Source organism: Myotis brandtii, unplaced genomic scaffold (assembly GCF_000412655.1).
Source record: "Myotis brandtii unplaced genomic scaffold, ASM41265v1 scaffold2148, whole genome shotgun sequence".
Taxonomy (NCBI): domain Eukaryota; kingdom Metazoa; phylum Chordata; class Mammalia; order Chiroptera; family Vespertilionidae; genus Myotis; species Myotis brandtii.
Genome location: NW_005358033.1, coordinates 189,893 through 204,328, shown reverse-complemented (window position 1 = coordinate 204,328; position 14,436 = coordinate 189,893). Strand labels below are relative to the sequence as shown.

Genomic DNA, 14,436 nt, shown 5'->3' with positions numbered 1-14,436 from the left:
TCCTTCCTTCCCTTCCTCCCTCCCTCCCTCCCTTCCTTCCTTCTCTATCTATCTATCTATCTATCTATCTATCTATCTATCTATCATCTACCTATCTACCTAATATAAAACCCCAAACACCATAATGCAGCCTGCTAGTTGGCATTAAATGAGAGATGATTTCAGTCAATGTACAGTTAACCATTACGATGCTGCATGAATGATAAAAAGCCTGCCAAGCTCGGTGCTTAGCAAAAAGCATTGATTCTATGGAATCAATATCTCTGTGTTGGAAGAAGTTTTAAAGATATCTAATTCATCCCCCTCATTTTGCAGAGAAAAAAAAATTGAGACCCAGAGAATTTACATGATTTGCACGAGATCATACAATTGGTTTATGGAAGAACTAGAACCAGAACTTGGGTCTAATGATCACAGCTGAGGCCGGGTTTACAGGTTGAAAACAGATGTTAGTTTTGTAAAATATACCTTACCTCTGTCCTCAGTCCAGAGCTTTTCAGATATTCTGAGTTTTTTAAAATCACTATAAAAACTAGCATCAGAATAAAGGAAAAGAGGCTATGTGGAGTAGAAGAAAGAAAAAAAAGGAGAAGGAAAGGAAATGCATGCTCAGTGAGGAAGGAAACACCTGCCTTGTTGATTGGCTAAGCTGAACTTGTTATCTTCTCTCCTACTGGTTCCTCCCCCAGCACTCATTATTTGAGTGGGTGGCACCATCTCCCCTATTGGCCAAGAGGTAATGGGGTGCCATCTATGACTTCTTTCCTTTTTTTTCTTACTGAGAAACTACTCCATTGTGCCTACTCCATCACAAATCCTGACAATTTTACCTCCTAAAACTGTTCCAAATCTCCCCTTTTCAGCGAGTCCTGTTACAATTCTAAGTCCAGGTGTTCACCCTCTTTCACATGGGTTTTTCCAATAGTCTCCTAACTGTTCTCTTGGTCTCGATCGTGTTCTTCTCCAAGTCCTCTTTCAGTCCTTTGCATGAACCTATAACATGGTTTCCCAATCTTTTCTGACTTATTTACCCTTTAAAACTTAAGTGTATAATCTCTTGATCCTCCTTGGAGCTTAATTTTTATGATTTTTTTAAATGTGTGTAGTATAGAGTAAAAAAGCTGCTAGGTAAATCAAATATTTTAAATTATCTTATGGGGGGGTGTTGGGGTGGCAGGATTGAACAGAAAAAATGTATAATCTCTTGATCCTCCTTGGAGCTTAATTTTTAGGATTTTTTTATGTGTGTAGTATAGAGTAAAAAAGCTGTTAGGTAAATCAAATATTTTAAATTATCTTATTGGGGGGGGGAATGTTGGGGTGGCAGGATTGAACAGAAAAAAAAGAGGAAGAACTCATGGACATGGATAACAGTGTGGTGATTGTGGGGGAGAGTGGAGGTGGAAGAGAGTATGGGGGGATAAATGGTGAAGGAAAAAAATAAATAAATAAAAAATGTTTTATTAATTTTAGTTTGAATCCAGTCTCAGTAACATTCATTGTATATATAGACCCATTTTGCCTGTTCCCATTTCACCAGTAATGGATTTGATTTAATTTTCTTTCCATAAGTAATGTAGTAAAATGCATGATGTAAGATAAATACATTGAAAATATTGTACTTGAGTCTGAGGGCAAATACACAGGAAAACGTGAGTTGAAATGTAATTATTTGATGACACAAAAAATAGACAAAATTGCTTTTACCATCTAATATTTGTAATTCTTACAGTTGGTGCTTTAAAAGCTTACCTGGTTGGATTTTATGATTTTCCTGTTTCCTTTCTAAATCTAAATCTGTGAGAAGTTTTGAGGTTGCTATTTGCAAGTGTTTCCATACAAATAATACATTTCAAATATGAATAATATTTATTGCCAGTAATAAAGCTAAATCAAGTAATAATTGTCACTAAAATTTTTTATAACTTTGGGTTTTGAAATACCAGGAATTTCTTCACATAGATAAAAATTGTGATGAAAGGAATGCCCTTTGTGACTATGGTGAAGATAATACTGCAGTGAATTTGCAGAATTATTATTTTTATGCTCCTCATTATTGTTATAATTTTAATATCAAGCTTCCTTATTTTTTTAACTTTAACTCAAGATCAGTTGAGTATATACGTAGATTTTCATATGTACATTCATATTCATATAGTTGTATAAATTTAAATATGTGATTAAAACAAATGAGAAATTGTAGGCAGTTAAGACTCTCCCCCAGTAGTGTCAGAAATACAAGAATAATAATGGCTAATATTTTACATCAAAAAGAAGTCCTATGATTAGGGGCATTTTGTATATATGAAAACAGATTCAGAGAAGTTAGATAATTTGCATGAAATCACACTGCTAAAATGATAGAGCTGTGTTCCGTTTGATTTTAGAGCCCACATTCTTAACTATTTTGCTTTATTGCTACCGTTGAGTAAGTCCTAAGCAGGCTCATGATGTATACTTGGAGGCTCTTGATGGGTGTTCTAAAGGGGTAGGAGGAGGCAGAGCCCTAAGCCAAAGTTTTATGAAGGATAGAATCTGTTTCTAAATTTCCTTTAATCTGAGGCTAATAAATTCAAGTAGATTTGTTTTTTAATTTGTTTCTGTAGTAAGAAACATTTTGAGGGGGTGGCTAGAAAGGTTAGAATGGTTTCAACCAAAAGTATTAGAGAATTTTTCGTATGTATTTTGTTAAGCTATTACTTATGATCAGATTTAAAGTTTTCATGACCAATTTCTCACCAATGAAAACAGTTTTAGATGAACTATGTTTTTTTTTAACATAATTTCAATCATTTGTGCAGACCTCTTAATGCTTAGCTAACATGCTCTCCACCAATGGTGAAAATGAATCAGAAAATGTTTTTTATGTTTTTCACAGAACATGACTTCTAACCTCCTTCAAAGAAAGAAACTGCTTTCTCCCATTTTTTGCTCTTTTTTTCCAAGGGGAATACAGTGGAATCTCAGTTCTCGAACTTAGTTTGTTCCAGAAAGTTTTTCAAGAAGCGATTTGTTAAAAAACGGAATCATTTTTTTCCCCATTAGAAATAGTGTAAATTGAATTAATTCATTCCAGACCCCAAATGATTCCCTGTTTTAACCTTTCTTATATACAGTACATGCCTAGTGTATAGTTTAATCCAGGGGTCCTCAAACTACGGCCCGCGGGCCACATGCAAATACAAATATTGTATTTGTTCCCATTTTGTTTTTTTACTTCAAAATAAGATATGTGCAGTGTGCATAGGAATTTGTTCATAGTTTTTTTTTTTAAACTATAGTCCGGCCCTCCAACGGTCTGAGGGACAGTGAACTGGCCCCCTGTTTAAAAAGTTTGAAGACCCCTGGTTTAATCTATGAACAAACAGTTCTTTTCTTAAATTTGAGCCTTAAAGGAATCCCTTCAGTACTCATTCTAGGGGTGTCTTTCAGGAGGTCAGTTTGCAGCATCTTCCCTTGCTGTCACTGGCTATCTGCTTTATTCAAATCAACAATAGTTTTTCTACCTCTTCAATTGCTTGTGATCAATGTTTCTTTCACATCATTAGCAACATTAGCACTCTTGGTGGCCTTATTATGTGTTAAAATTGTGCTAATCATCCATTTGCCAGCAACAAAAGCAAAAAACACACACAAAAATATTCACAGCACAATTTCCTGAGATTTTAGAGGTAAACTGACTCATACCAGTACATTCTCTCCTTTGTGGCCTGAGAGTTGCTTTCTGTTAGCTGATGTATTAGTAGGAAAGGGTTGTCAGGTTGAAAACCCAAAAACTGAAGCTTATTCAACAACTGATACATTTTTCCCATGAACAACTTGGTTGAGAACTGAATTGTTTGAGATGGGAGACATTCAAGAACCAAGGTTTGACTGTACAAAAAAATAAAATAAAAAATCAACTACCAAATAGAGAGCAAGTTAAATCTCTGAATAGATCGGGATGCATTTAAATTCCATAGAAAAAATATATGGTTTACAGCAGTGCATTTACAGTACTTAACACTTTTCTTTACATTCCAGGATTGTGTGCAGCTTTCACTGATCCATTAGGAATATTAGGAACACTAGAGGCCCAGTGCATGAAATTCATGCACGGGGTGGGGGGCGGGGGAAGCATCCCCTCAGCCCAGCCTGCAGCCTCTCCAATCCAGGACCCCTTGGGGATGTCCAACTGCTGGTTTAGGCCCGATCCCCAGGGCAGTCAGACATCCCTCTCACAATCCTGGACCACTGGCTCCTAATCACTCACCTGCCTGCCTGCCTGGTCGCCCCTAACTGCCCCCCCTGCTGGCCTAATCGCCCCCAACTGCCCCACTGCCGTCCTGATCATCCCCAACTGCCCTCCCCTCCTGGCCTAATCACCCCTAACTGCCTCTGCCTCGACCCTGCCACTATGGCTTTGTCCAGAAGGATATCTGGAAGGTCTCCTGGTCTAATTAGCATATTACCCTTTTATTAGTATAGATCATACCTTTCGCAGCCTGCTTGTTCAGTCATTTGGTCATTCCTCACTAACCCCCCTGCCGGCCTGGTCATAGGCAGCCATCTTGTGAGGGTGTGATGGTCAATTTGCATATTACCTCTTTATTATATAGGATATCATTTTTAGTCAGTTTTTCACTAAAGTTTCTCTCATATGAAAAATAAAGAAAATTACTTTAAAATATTTGTTTACATTTTTATGAAGTAAACTGGAGAATTTAAGAAATTGCATGTAAAAAGTTTGAATATATATCTATATATATACTAGAGGCCCAATGCACAAAATTTGTGCAAGAGTAGGCCTTCCTTCCCCCAGCTTCCAGCACCAGCTTCCCTCTGGCACCTGGGACCCTGGCTTCCCTTGCAGTCCGGCTTCTTGCAGAAGGTCGTCTAGTCTAATTAGCATATTATGCTTTTATTATGATAGATAGGATATGACATACTGCCATAACCATAACATATCTACCAGTATTACTCTATGAGAATACGTATTTCATGTGATAGGAAGGCATCTAATACATTACATTGTATATGTTGTAAGTAGTAGGAAATACTGTATTCGTAGCAATAATATACACCCTGTGACTTCCCTTCCTGATTTGGGAATGGTTCCCCAGTTCTTTGAATGTTTCCTGGCCCCTGATGTATTTGGAAAGAAAATAGCTCTGAGTTTGGAGAAATTAAATTACAATGATGATTCTAATTCGACTGCCTCCTGTACTTCCAGCCAGATAACAGGAAAAACATCCCAGGGCCAGCGCCTCCTGTGGATGAGCTCTGGAGTGAGGGCCTGCATCCCAGCGCTGGGTGGGTAATGGAGACTGGAGGCACCTCAGGTCCATCCTGCTGTCAGCCCGGCGACTGGGGCCCTCTGCTCCCAGCTCCTCCCGAGCCCTGGTGCCTCCTAATGGGGTCCCGAGGCTGCGCTCCTGATCCTGCTGCCCTCTCCTCGCCAGGGACTGGGGTGCAGCGGTGCAGGGCACAGGCATCCCATTTTCATTAAAATGTTCAACCCGCGCCCACTCCACCGGTGTCCACAGGTGACCGGGGGGCAGACAGTGATCCCGGAGGTGCTCGCCGCCCCAATCCCTCCCCCCACCACCAGAGTTCAGTCACAATGATCGGGGGTGAGACAGCCCTGCCAGGCCCTGTGGCTGCGACTTGGACCCGCTTTCTTAACCAGGGACCTGGCACTGGGTGGGTGGCAGTGGCACTTCCTCCCCAGCCCGCACTGGAATGGGTCCCTGTGGTTTCAGAACCAAACTCCAAGGGCCTCCCCGGGCGGCAGCGGCCCTGAGCCTGCCGGCTCTCCCTCGATCCCATAAAGTCTTGCTTCTCACACTTGCTTCTCACACTTGCTGAAAACCTTCTCGGTCCACTTGCCATAGTAATTAGTTTGGGCTGAAAGGACTGGGGGACTCTGGCCACCCCCCTGGCAGGGCTGAGGGGACTGGGCACCACCATCTTGTGGCTATGGGTGCCGCCATCTTTGTGATGGTGCGATGGTCAATTAGCATATTCCCTATTTATTAGATAGGATAAAAGCCTAAGCAACCGTTAAAACCACTCCACCACTCCACCAGTCGACCGGTTGCTATAACAATGCACTGACCACCAGGGGGCAGACGCTCAATGCAGGAGCTGCCCCTGGTTGTCAGTGTGCTCCCACAGCCAACCTCCCACGGCCGGCCAACCTTCTGTGGTCCTTTCCCCCGGCCGGCCCCAGCCTTGGCCCCGATCGTTCCCAATGGGGGAATGGGCGAAATTGCCCCATCGGCCCCGATCGCCAGCCAGACCAAGGGATCCCACCCATGCATGAATTCGTGCACTGAGCCTTTAATATATATAATCACTCATATGTTTTAAGAAACATTCAATTCTTGAATTTAAAATAATTCTCAACTAGCAGGAAACTGAAAACCAATAAGAACAGTAAAGATATTAAAGAGATGAATTAGGAGTGAGAATTATGTGTGTGTGTGTGTGTGCGCGCGCGCGCGCGCACAGGTTTATTTAATTTAATTTATTCAATTAATTTTTTGTATCTTATTTCAAACTTGCTTTCTGCCCTGGTCTTCCCGACATGTCTAAAAATACAAATTCAACATTAAAAGTATATCAAAGCAGTTAAAAAAAAGTCCCTTTGAGAAGATGACAGGGTTGTCCTGAAGGAAGGCCAGAAGAAGGTCCTGGGCTGTCTCTTTCCTCTTCCTAGGGAGGCGAACCTGGGCAACCCTTAGACTGGTTTGTTATCATCGTCTAATGCTACATAGGAAGGGAGGTGTGGATGCTGGCACCAGTGTCAGGAAACCAGAGCTCTCCCATGATGAGTGATGAGCTCTCAGGGATGAATGGTTTTGGAGGGGATGGGTGGGGCAGTCATGGGGGTTAGGGGAAGAAGGGACAAGGTGAACTTTCCAATGCTCAGCGTGAGCTGTCAGTTCCTTCCACTGCAGGCATTGTGTGCTCTCAGGCTTCCTCTCTCCCTGCCATCCCAGGAGTGCTGGGCAACAGCTTCCCTCCTCCTGGCGAGGACCCTCCCTAGCGCACTCATCAGAAAAACACAGCCTGGCTGCATTACATCAGCACAGGGTGGGGCCTGAAGAACAAAACAGCCCCTTACTGCTTTGAGTGGGAATGATTCAACTCCATTCAGGAATGGGTCAAGGGGAAAAATTCACAGTTCAAACCTAATAATTTTTTCCCCCTTGTTTGCAAAGAGTTTGAAATGTGAGTGAGGTAGAGAGCCAGGGCTGTTACAATCTTTTGCTTTAAAGGTGCTTCTGAAAGAGAATATCTTTGATATTCCTTTGGAATACTTTTTGCTTTTCTATACTCATCTTTCAAAAAAAACCCAAAACAACCCGCTTTAGTTTTTAATAGTCCTTGTCACGATGGAAAGAGCCAGACTCCAGCTGTTCTTCCCAAACCTCTGGGAGAGGCCTGGTTACATCTCATTCTCATAAATCTTGAATCCAGTTCTAGCAAGTCTTTAAGCCTGACCCTGACATGCCCAGGCAATGGATGATTAGAAACAGGAGAGGTGGAAAAGCCCAGTGCCAGTTTGTGTCCACTTAAAGAATACATCATCTGGCAATGGCCATTTCAGCATGTGGAGCAAAGTGGCACATGTCCGTCTGTATCAAGCAAGGCAAGGTTAGAGACTTGCAATTTTACTTTCATATTTTTATATGACTTTACCAAGAAGACCAAGGTCAGGGCAAGCCTGAAGATTTGTTGACAATATCTGGGCTCATTGAGAGAAGTCTCTGCTATCCATAAAAGTATTTGTTGTGTTTTGTGGCGGAAATATAATTTAATAAATATTACATAAATTATTTATCACTTTTACATACTTACCAACATATATTATATGCCTATATCAATTATTGCAATATGTGAATATTAAATACTTATTGATATTAGTTATTTAATATTTAGTAAAGTTAAAACATCTCTATATATAAAACCCTAATATGCAAATAGACCGAATAGCAGAACAACTGAACAACCAGTCGCTATGACATGGTCTGACTAACTAGGGGGTGCGTGCGGAACATGGCAGGCTTCGGCAGCAGGCGGCAGAGTGCAGAACATGGCAGGCGTCGGCTGCGGTAGGATGGTGGAGCAGCCAGACCAAGGCAGGGAGCTGGTCGCTGTCATTGGGGCAAGCCCCTGGTGGTTACTGAAAATTCTTTGCACCCGCCCGCTTGCACCTGCTGCTGGCGCTGGAGCTGCCACTCGCACCCACTGCTGGCACCCAGTGCTGGTCCTAATCAGCGCCATCAGCGGGTGCGAGTGGTGGCTGCTGGCCCCAATCACCCCTTAGGGCTTCTCCACCTCCCCCTGATGCTGAGGGGCGATCGGGGCCGGCAGCTGCCTCTCGCACCCACTGCCAGCGCTGGCCCCACTTGCACCCTTAGCCGGTGCCAGAGCTGCTGCTCACACCAGCTGCTGGCGCCCAGTCCAGATCGCTCACCGCCTTCAGCGGGTGTGAGCAGCGGCTGCTGGCCCCAGTCTTCCTTGAGTGCTTCTCCACCTCCTCCTGCTCCTGAGGGGTGATTGGGGCTGGCAGCCACCGCTTGCACCTGCTGACAGCGCCGGCCCCACTTGCACCCACTGCTAGCACCGGCCCCAATCGCTCCATGCCGCACTGAGCAGGGCCAGTGCCATCAGCATGTCGGAGGCCGCGGCAGGAGGAGCCGGGCAGGGGCACCGAGGATGGGCTGAGACCTGCCCCTGTGCCCACTGCGGACTCCCAGCCCACAGTTCCTTTCAAGGTGCATGAATTTGTGCACTGGGCCCCTAGTTTAATTAATAATTGAATGTTCACCAAAAACTTTGGGTGGGCTACATGACTTGTTCTGGTCAAAGCATGTTCAGATGAAATGATGGTATGTCAGTTCCTGGCTAAGGTAGTTGAAAGCTCTTACTCAACCATTCAGCTCTCTCTTCCTCCCATACTTCAACTGAGGAAACCACATGTTGACCTGGTGGAACCACCTGGTAGAAGCAGATGGCCCTGAATCACCATGGGAAGAAAAGGTATTATGGGGAGCCTTAATAGGCTTCATGTATGCAAGAAATAAGTTTTCATGTGCAAACTATTGAAATTTCTAGTTTTTTTTTGTTACTGAAGCATAACCTAGTCTATCCTAGCTAATACATCTTTCGCCATCTCCCTGATGAAAAATAAAAGCTGTACCAAGTAGGGAAATTAAGTAAAATATTTAATGATAGATATCATATCTTAAGATCATCAAATACCTGACTAGGGGAGTTACTGAAGCAACACTGGGAAAAAGGCCATGAGAAGAAGGTGGCACCATCCCAATATTTCTTATGTCATGGAAAAGTGAAATATCAAAACATTTTAATATTTAGTATTTGAAGTATTAGAAATTGTTGAGAGGTAAATTGCTACAACATTTCTGGAAGGCAGTTTGGCAACACATATGAATAATTAAATTGTGCAGAACTTTTGGCCCAACAATTTTATTTGTAGAAATTGATCCTCCAGAAATAATTGGAGAAGTGTGAAAATGTATATGTTCAAGGATGTTCATTGCAAAATTAGTGAGGAATTATAAACATCCTAAAAATCCCAACAATAGGGGATTGCTCAGATAGCTAATTATTTTATTTCTAAATTAGAATACTCTATAGTTTTAACAACAAACAATAGATTTATATACATTGACATGGAGTGATAGGCACTCTGGAAGGCAGCCTCTGAGATGGCCCCAATGATCCCTGCCTCCTGGTATTCATATTCATGCCCTGTTTCAATCCCCTTCCCTTGAATTTAGTGACTTGCTTCTAATGAATAGATTTGACAAATGTTATGGGATGACAGTTTTGAGATTAGGTCCCCAAAAGGCTAGCTTCTGTCCTGCTCTCTTTTGCTTTCTTACTTGTGTACTCCTCGAGAAATCAGTTGCCATATTGTGATTTATAATAACAACGAGAGGCCCAGTGCACAAAATTCATGCATGGTAGGGTCCTTAAGCCTGGCCAGCAATCAGGGCCAATCTGTGGGGTGACTGGCAGGGTGATCAGGGCCCCTGCTCACACCCACCTTGACTGGCCTGGCTCTGCCCGGTCACCAGCCCTGCTCCCCGCTGCCGCCTCTGGTCAGGGCCTGCAGGCTGGGGGCAGATCCTGCATTGAGCATCTGCCCCCTGGTGGTCAGTGTGCATCATAGTGACCAGTCATTCAGCCGGTCATTCCACTGTTCGGTCAATTTGCATATTATGGTTTTATATAGATAGATAAGAGATATTTCTTTGGCACAGAGCTCCTAAAATGATTGGAATGTCCTAAGTGGTAAGAACAATTAGGAGTCTTTTGTTATATTAATGAGGTGACTTTTGGAATTCATCACCTAAGGATAGGATCTGTTTGCCAGGGGACCCAACCATGTAATTAGAGGGTTGGAACTTTCAGTCCCACCCCCTGACCTCCACAGAGGAGAGAGGGGCTGGATGTTGAATCAATTGAAAGTGGACAATGATTTAATCAATTATAACTATGTAATAAAGCCTTCATAAAACCCTGGAAGGGCAGGGTTCCAAAACCTTCCAGATTGGTGAGCAAGTAGAGATTTGGGGATAATTGCTCACCCAGAGAGGGCATGGAAACTCTGTACAGCTTTCCACATACCCTGCTTTATGCATCTTTTCCAGCTCACTGTTCCTGAGTTATATCCTTTTATAATGAACTAGAGGCCCGGTGCACAAAATTCATGCATGGGGTGGGGGGGTGTGTCCCTCAGCCCAGCCTGTACCCTCTCCAATCTGGGACCCCTCAAGGGATTTCCAACTGCCTGTTTAGACCCGATCCTGGTGGACATCCCTCTCACAATCCAGGACTGCTGGCTCCCAACCACTCACCTGCCTGCCTGCCTGATTGCCCCTAACCACTTCTGCCTGCCAGCCTGATCACCCCATCACCACTCCCCTGCCAGCCTGATTGTTGCCTAACTGCTCCCCTGTCGGCCCAATTGCCCCTAACTGCCCTCCCCTGCCAGCCTGGTCACCCCTAACTGCCCTCCCCTGTAGGCTTGGTTGCTCCCAACTGCCCTCCCTTGCAGGCCTGGTCCCTCCCAACTGCCCTCCCCTGCTGGCCTGATTGCCCACAACTGCCCTCCCCTGCCAGCCATCTTGTGTCCACATGGGGTGGCCATCTTTGACCACATGGGGGTGGCCATCTTGTGTGTTGGAGTGATGGTCAATTTGCATATTACCACTTTATTAGATAGTCTCAGTAATCTAGTAAGTAAATGTTTCTCTGAGTTCTGCGGGCCATTCTAGCAAATTAATTGAACCCAAGAAGGGGATCTGTGGAACCTACAGTCTATAACTGTGATCAGAAGCATAGGTGACAACCTGACTTGTAATTGGCCCCTAAAGTGGGGGTAGTCTTGTGAGACTGAGCCCTTAACCTGTGGAGTCTGGTGCTGTCTCTGGGAAGACAGTGTCAGAATTGAGTTGAGTGTGGGACACCCAGCTGATGTCAGAGAATTGCTTGTGTGGGGGAAAATCCACACACACACATGGAATTGGATGCAGAATCTAACCTATGGACTGTCCACATGTCTGTCATCATACTTGGCACATATTAGACCTTCAAAAGACATGTATTAAATATATTTTATATATTCGTGTATTCTGCAAATATTTGCCAAACACCTATGCCAGGTATTGTGTTTGCTCTGTGGATACAGTGTTGAACTAGTGGGCACTCATAAAGAGTACAATCTAGGGAGGGAGACCAACATCAAGAGAGCAGAGAGAGCAGCCTGTGGGAGAGTTCCAAGATGAGGATGGTCTTGGAGTGTTTGGGGAAATGAGTAATGAGTGAAGCAGAGTGAGAGAGGGGGAGGTGGGGAGAGGTGAGGCTGCAGAAGTGGACAGAAGCCACATGAAGATTCTCAGTTTTATCCCAGGTGCCACATGAAGCTATAGAAAGGGTTTTTAAATAGGCAAGAACCACTTTATTTTGAAAAATTAATCTGACTGCTTTTTGGAGAATAGGTTGGCACTGGACTAGAATGAAAGCTGGTTACGAGGCGATGGCACTGGTCTGTGTGGCCGTGGAAAAGGAGGGAAACAGTGAGTTTGATATATATTATGGAGACAGTATTGACAAGGTTGATGATGGATTGAGTATAAGAGTTGAAAGAAGGGAAGTGTCAGAATGACCCCTATATTTCTGTCATTATAGCACCATTCACTGAGTTGGGGAACCTTGGGGCTGCTGTCTGAGGAAAGATGAAGAGTTCACATTGAGATGCCTGAGAGATAGACATTCAAGAGGAGTTTCCAACTAGACTGTGAGATATTGGGTCTGGAATGCAAAAAAAGAGGTGTGAGTTACAGATAACAATCTGGGAATGATTAGCTTATAGATGGTTTTTAAATTCCTGGAGGGATATTTCTGGAGGGGGAAATTCAGGGAACAGTCAAGGCTGGGACTTGTGCTAATACATGGGAATATACTGAGCACTATGTTTGGTACAGAGGAAACAATAAATGTAAGTCATCATTACAGTTTATATCAAATATTGTTGTTAGTGCTGTTGCTGTCATTAGTAGAGACAAAGATAGAAACCATGAGAACATGGTGTCACAGAAGCTAAGAGGAGAAGGTGTATAAAGGATGGGGCCAAAGCCACAGAATCAAGAGCTAGATGTGTTGCAATGACTGCTCATAGAGTGATGTGCCTATGGAGATCTAACATTCTCTGGGTTCTGAGAGTACAGCATCATTTCTGATTGACTTACTGCCATTAAACCACCAACAGTCCTTTGCCACTTAACCCAGGTTTAGAAGACTCTCAGGGTCCTCTTAATCATCTGGGCACATTCTCATCTATAACCGAACCAAGAGAGAAAGATGACTTTTTTTTCTGATTTTGTTCAGGATAGAGTAAGACCTAGACATAGATGGACTAGGGCTACTTACCAGTACAGAGTGTGCTTTGAGGAGCTCAGAGAAAGACCTTCCATCTTGCCTCTGATTCTCTCCTGATTGGGGGAGGTAGAATGAAGTACCTAGAGAATGGGCTGGTGATGCTGAACTCATTAGAGTTAGGCCTTCCTATGGAAGGCCTACGATAACCAAGAAGTGTAGCCAAGACACTGGGAACTGTGTGAGTATGTTGTGTGTGTGGTGTGTATGTGGTGTGTGTGTGTGTGTGTGTGTGGGTGTGTGTGTGTGTGTGTGTGCGCGCGCGCGTGCGCGCATGCGCGCGCAGATGCTTCTGTATGTATGATGAGTGAACAAAGAACAGTACAGCATGGGAAAGCAAAGGAAGGAGGAGGAAAAATGACTACTTAAGTTTCTTTAGTGGCTACTCAGTCCTAGCCAAAGCAACATTGCAAGTTGGACGGTCTGCAGTTAAGCACTGTATCAGCTATGAGGAAGGACTGTCATTTCATCACAGGATCTCATCAAAGGATTCCTTGGCACAAGGTGAGATTGGGATTTCTTAGATACTGTATATTGTACAGGTGGCCTCATTTGAAGAAAATTCACTAATTGAAAATCTAAATTCTTGAAACAATTTCCTGAATTGGATTCTGATTGAGGGCAAAGATCATGTCTTATGTTTCTTTCATATCCTTCATCCACTAGGCCCTCCATAAATACACATTGTTTCTGTACTAAATAATTCATCTCAGGGTTCTTGGAAATAATGAGCTCCCTAGCACACTAAAGATACTGTTTTATTTTCAAAGATTTCCTGGCAACTCTTTAGGGGTGTATCTATTCTATAGTCAAAAATACATCTGTAGACAATTTTAGTTCAAGTGCATATATAACCAAACAGAATCAAATTCATGCATTCATAGTGACTTATAATGACATTGCTCAGTTTGGCAGTTTTATTTTAATAGGCGAATATGTACTTTATAATCAATAATAATTCTATTCCTATGGGCATAGGATGAAAAAGGAACATAAGACATACTGCTTATAGGAAACAGGTTACTTCCAATTTGAGTTAACTTTTCCAAGAAAATAGCTATAACCTCTTAGGTATTCTCTTCTTGGCTCTTAGAAGAGTAAATTTGTGGGGCCCTAGGATCCACTCAAAAGAGAAAATGGATGTCCTGAATCTGAAGAACTTGCATAATTAGAGGTGACCAAATTACCCGCCATGCTCTTCCTCTGTTCCAGGAGAGCAGGGAGACTCATGTCGTTGTAGTGGTCCTCAATCTCCAGGGGAGGCCTGGAGCCTGCTATGGGCTGTGCTGACTTGCTCTTCTGCAGTTTCAGAGCCTGATGCACACACACCACTCCAGCAACTCTGCATGGCCAATGGGAGCCTTCTTTCTTCAAGTCTGAAAAGAATGAGAGCTTTCACCTCCAGAGGAATCTTTATTTTGTGAAATTAACCCCATAAGTTAGGAGGCCCCTTTTCAAAAAGCCTTTCTTCCCTCCCTC

The 14,436-nt window shown here is 43.3% G+C and overlaps 1 pseudogene; it reads right to left on the bottom strand.

Annotated features, from left to right (window-relative positions):
- The window catches only part of LOC102241222, a 109,177-nt pseudogene that overhangs the window by 94,223 nt on the left and 518 nt on the right, over nt 1-14,436 (bottom strand).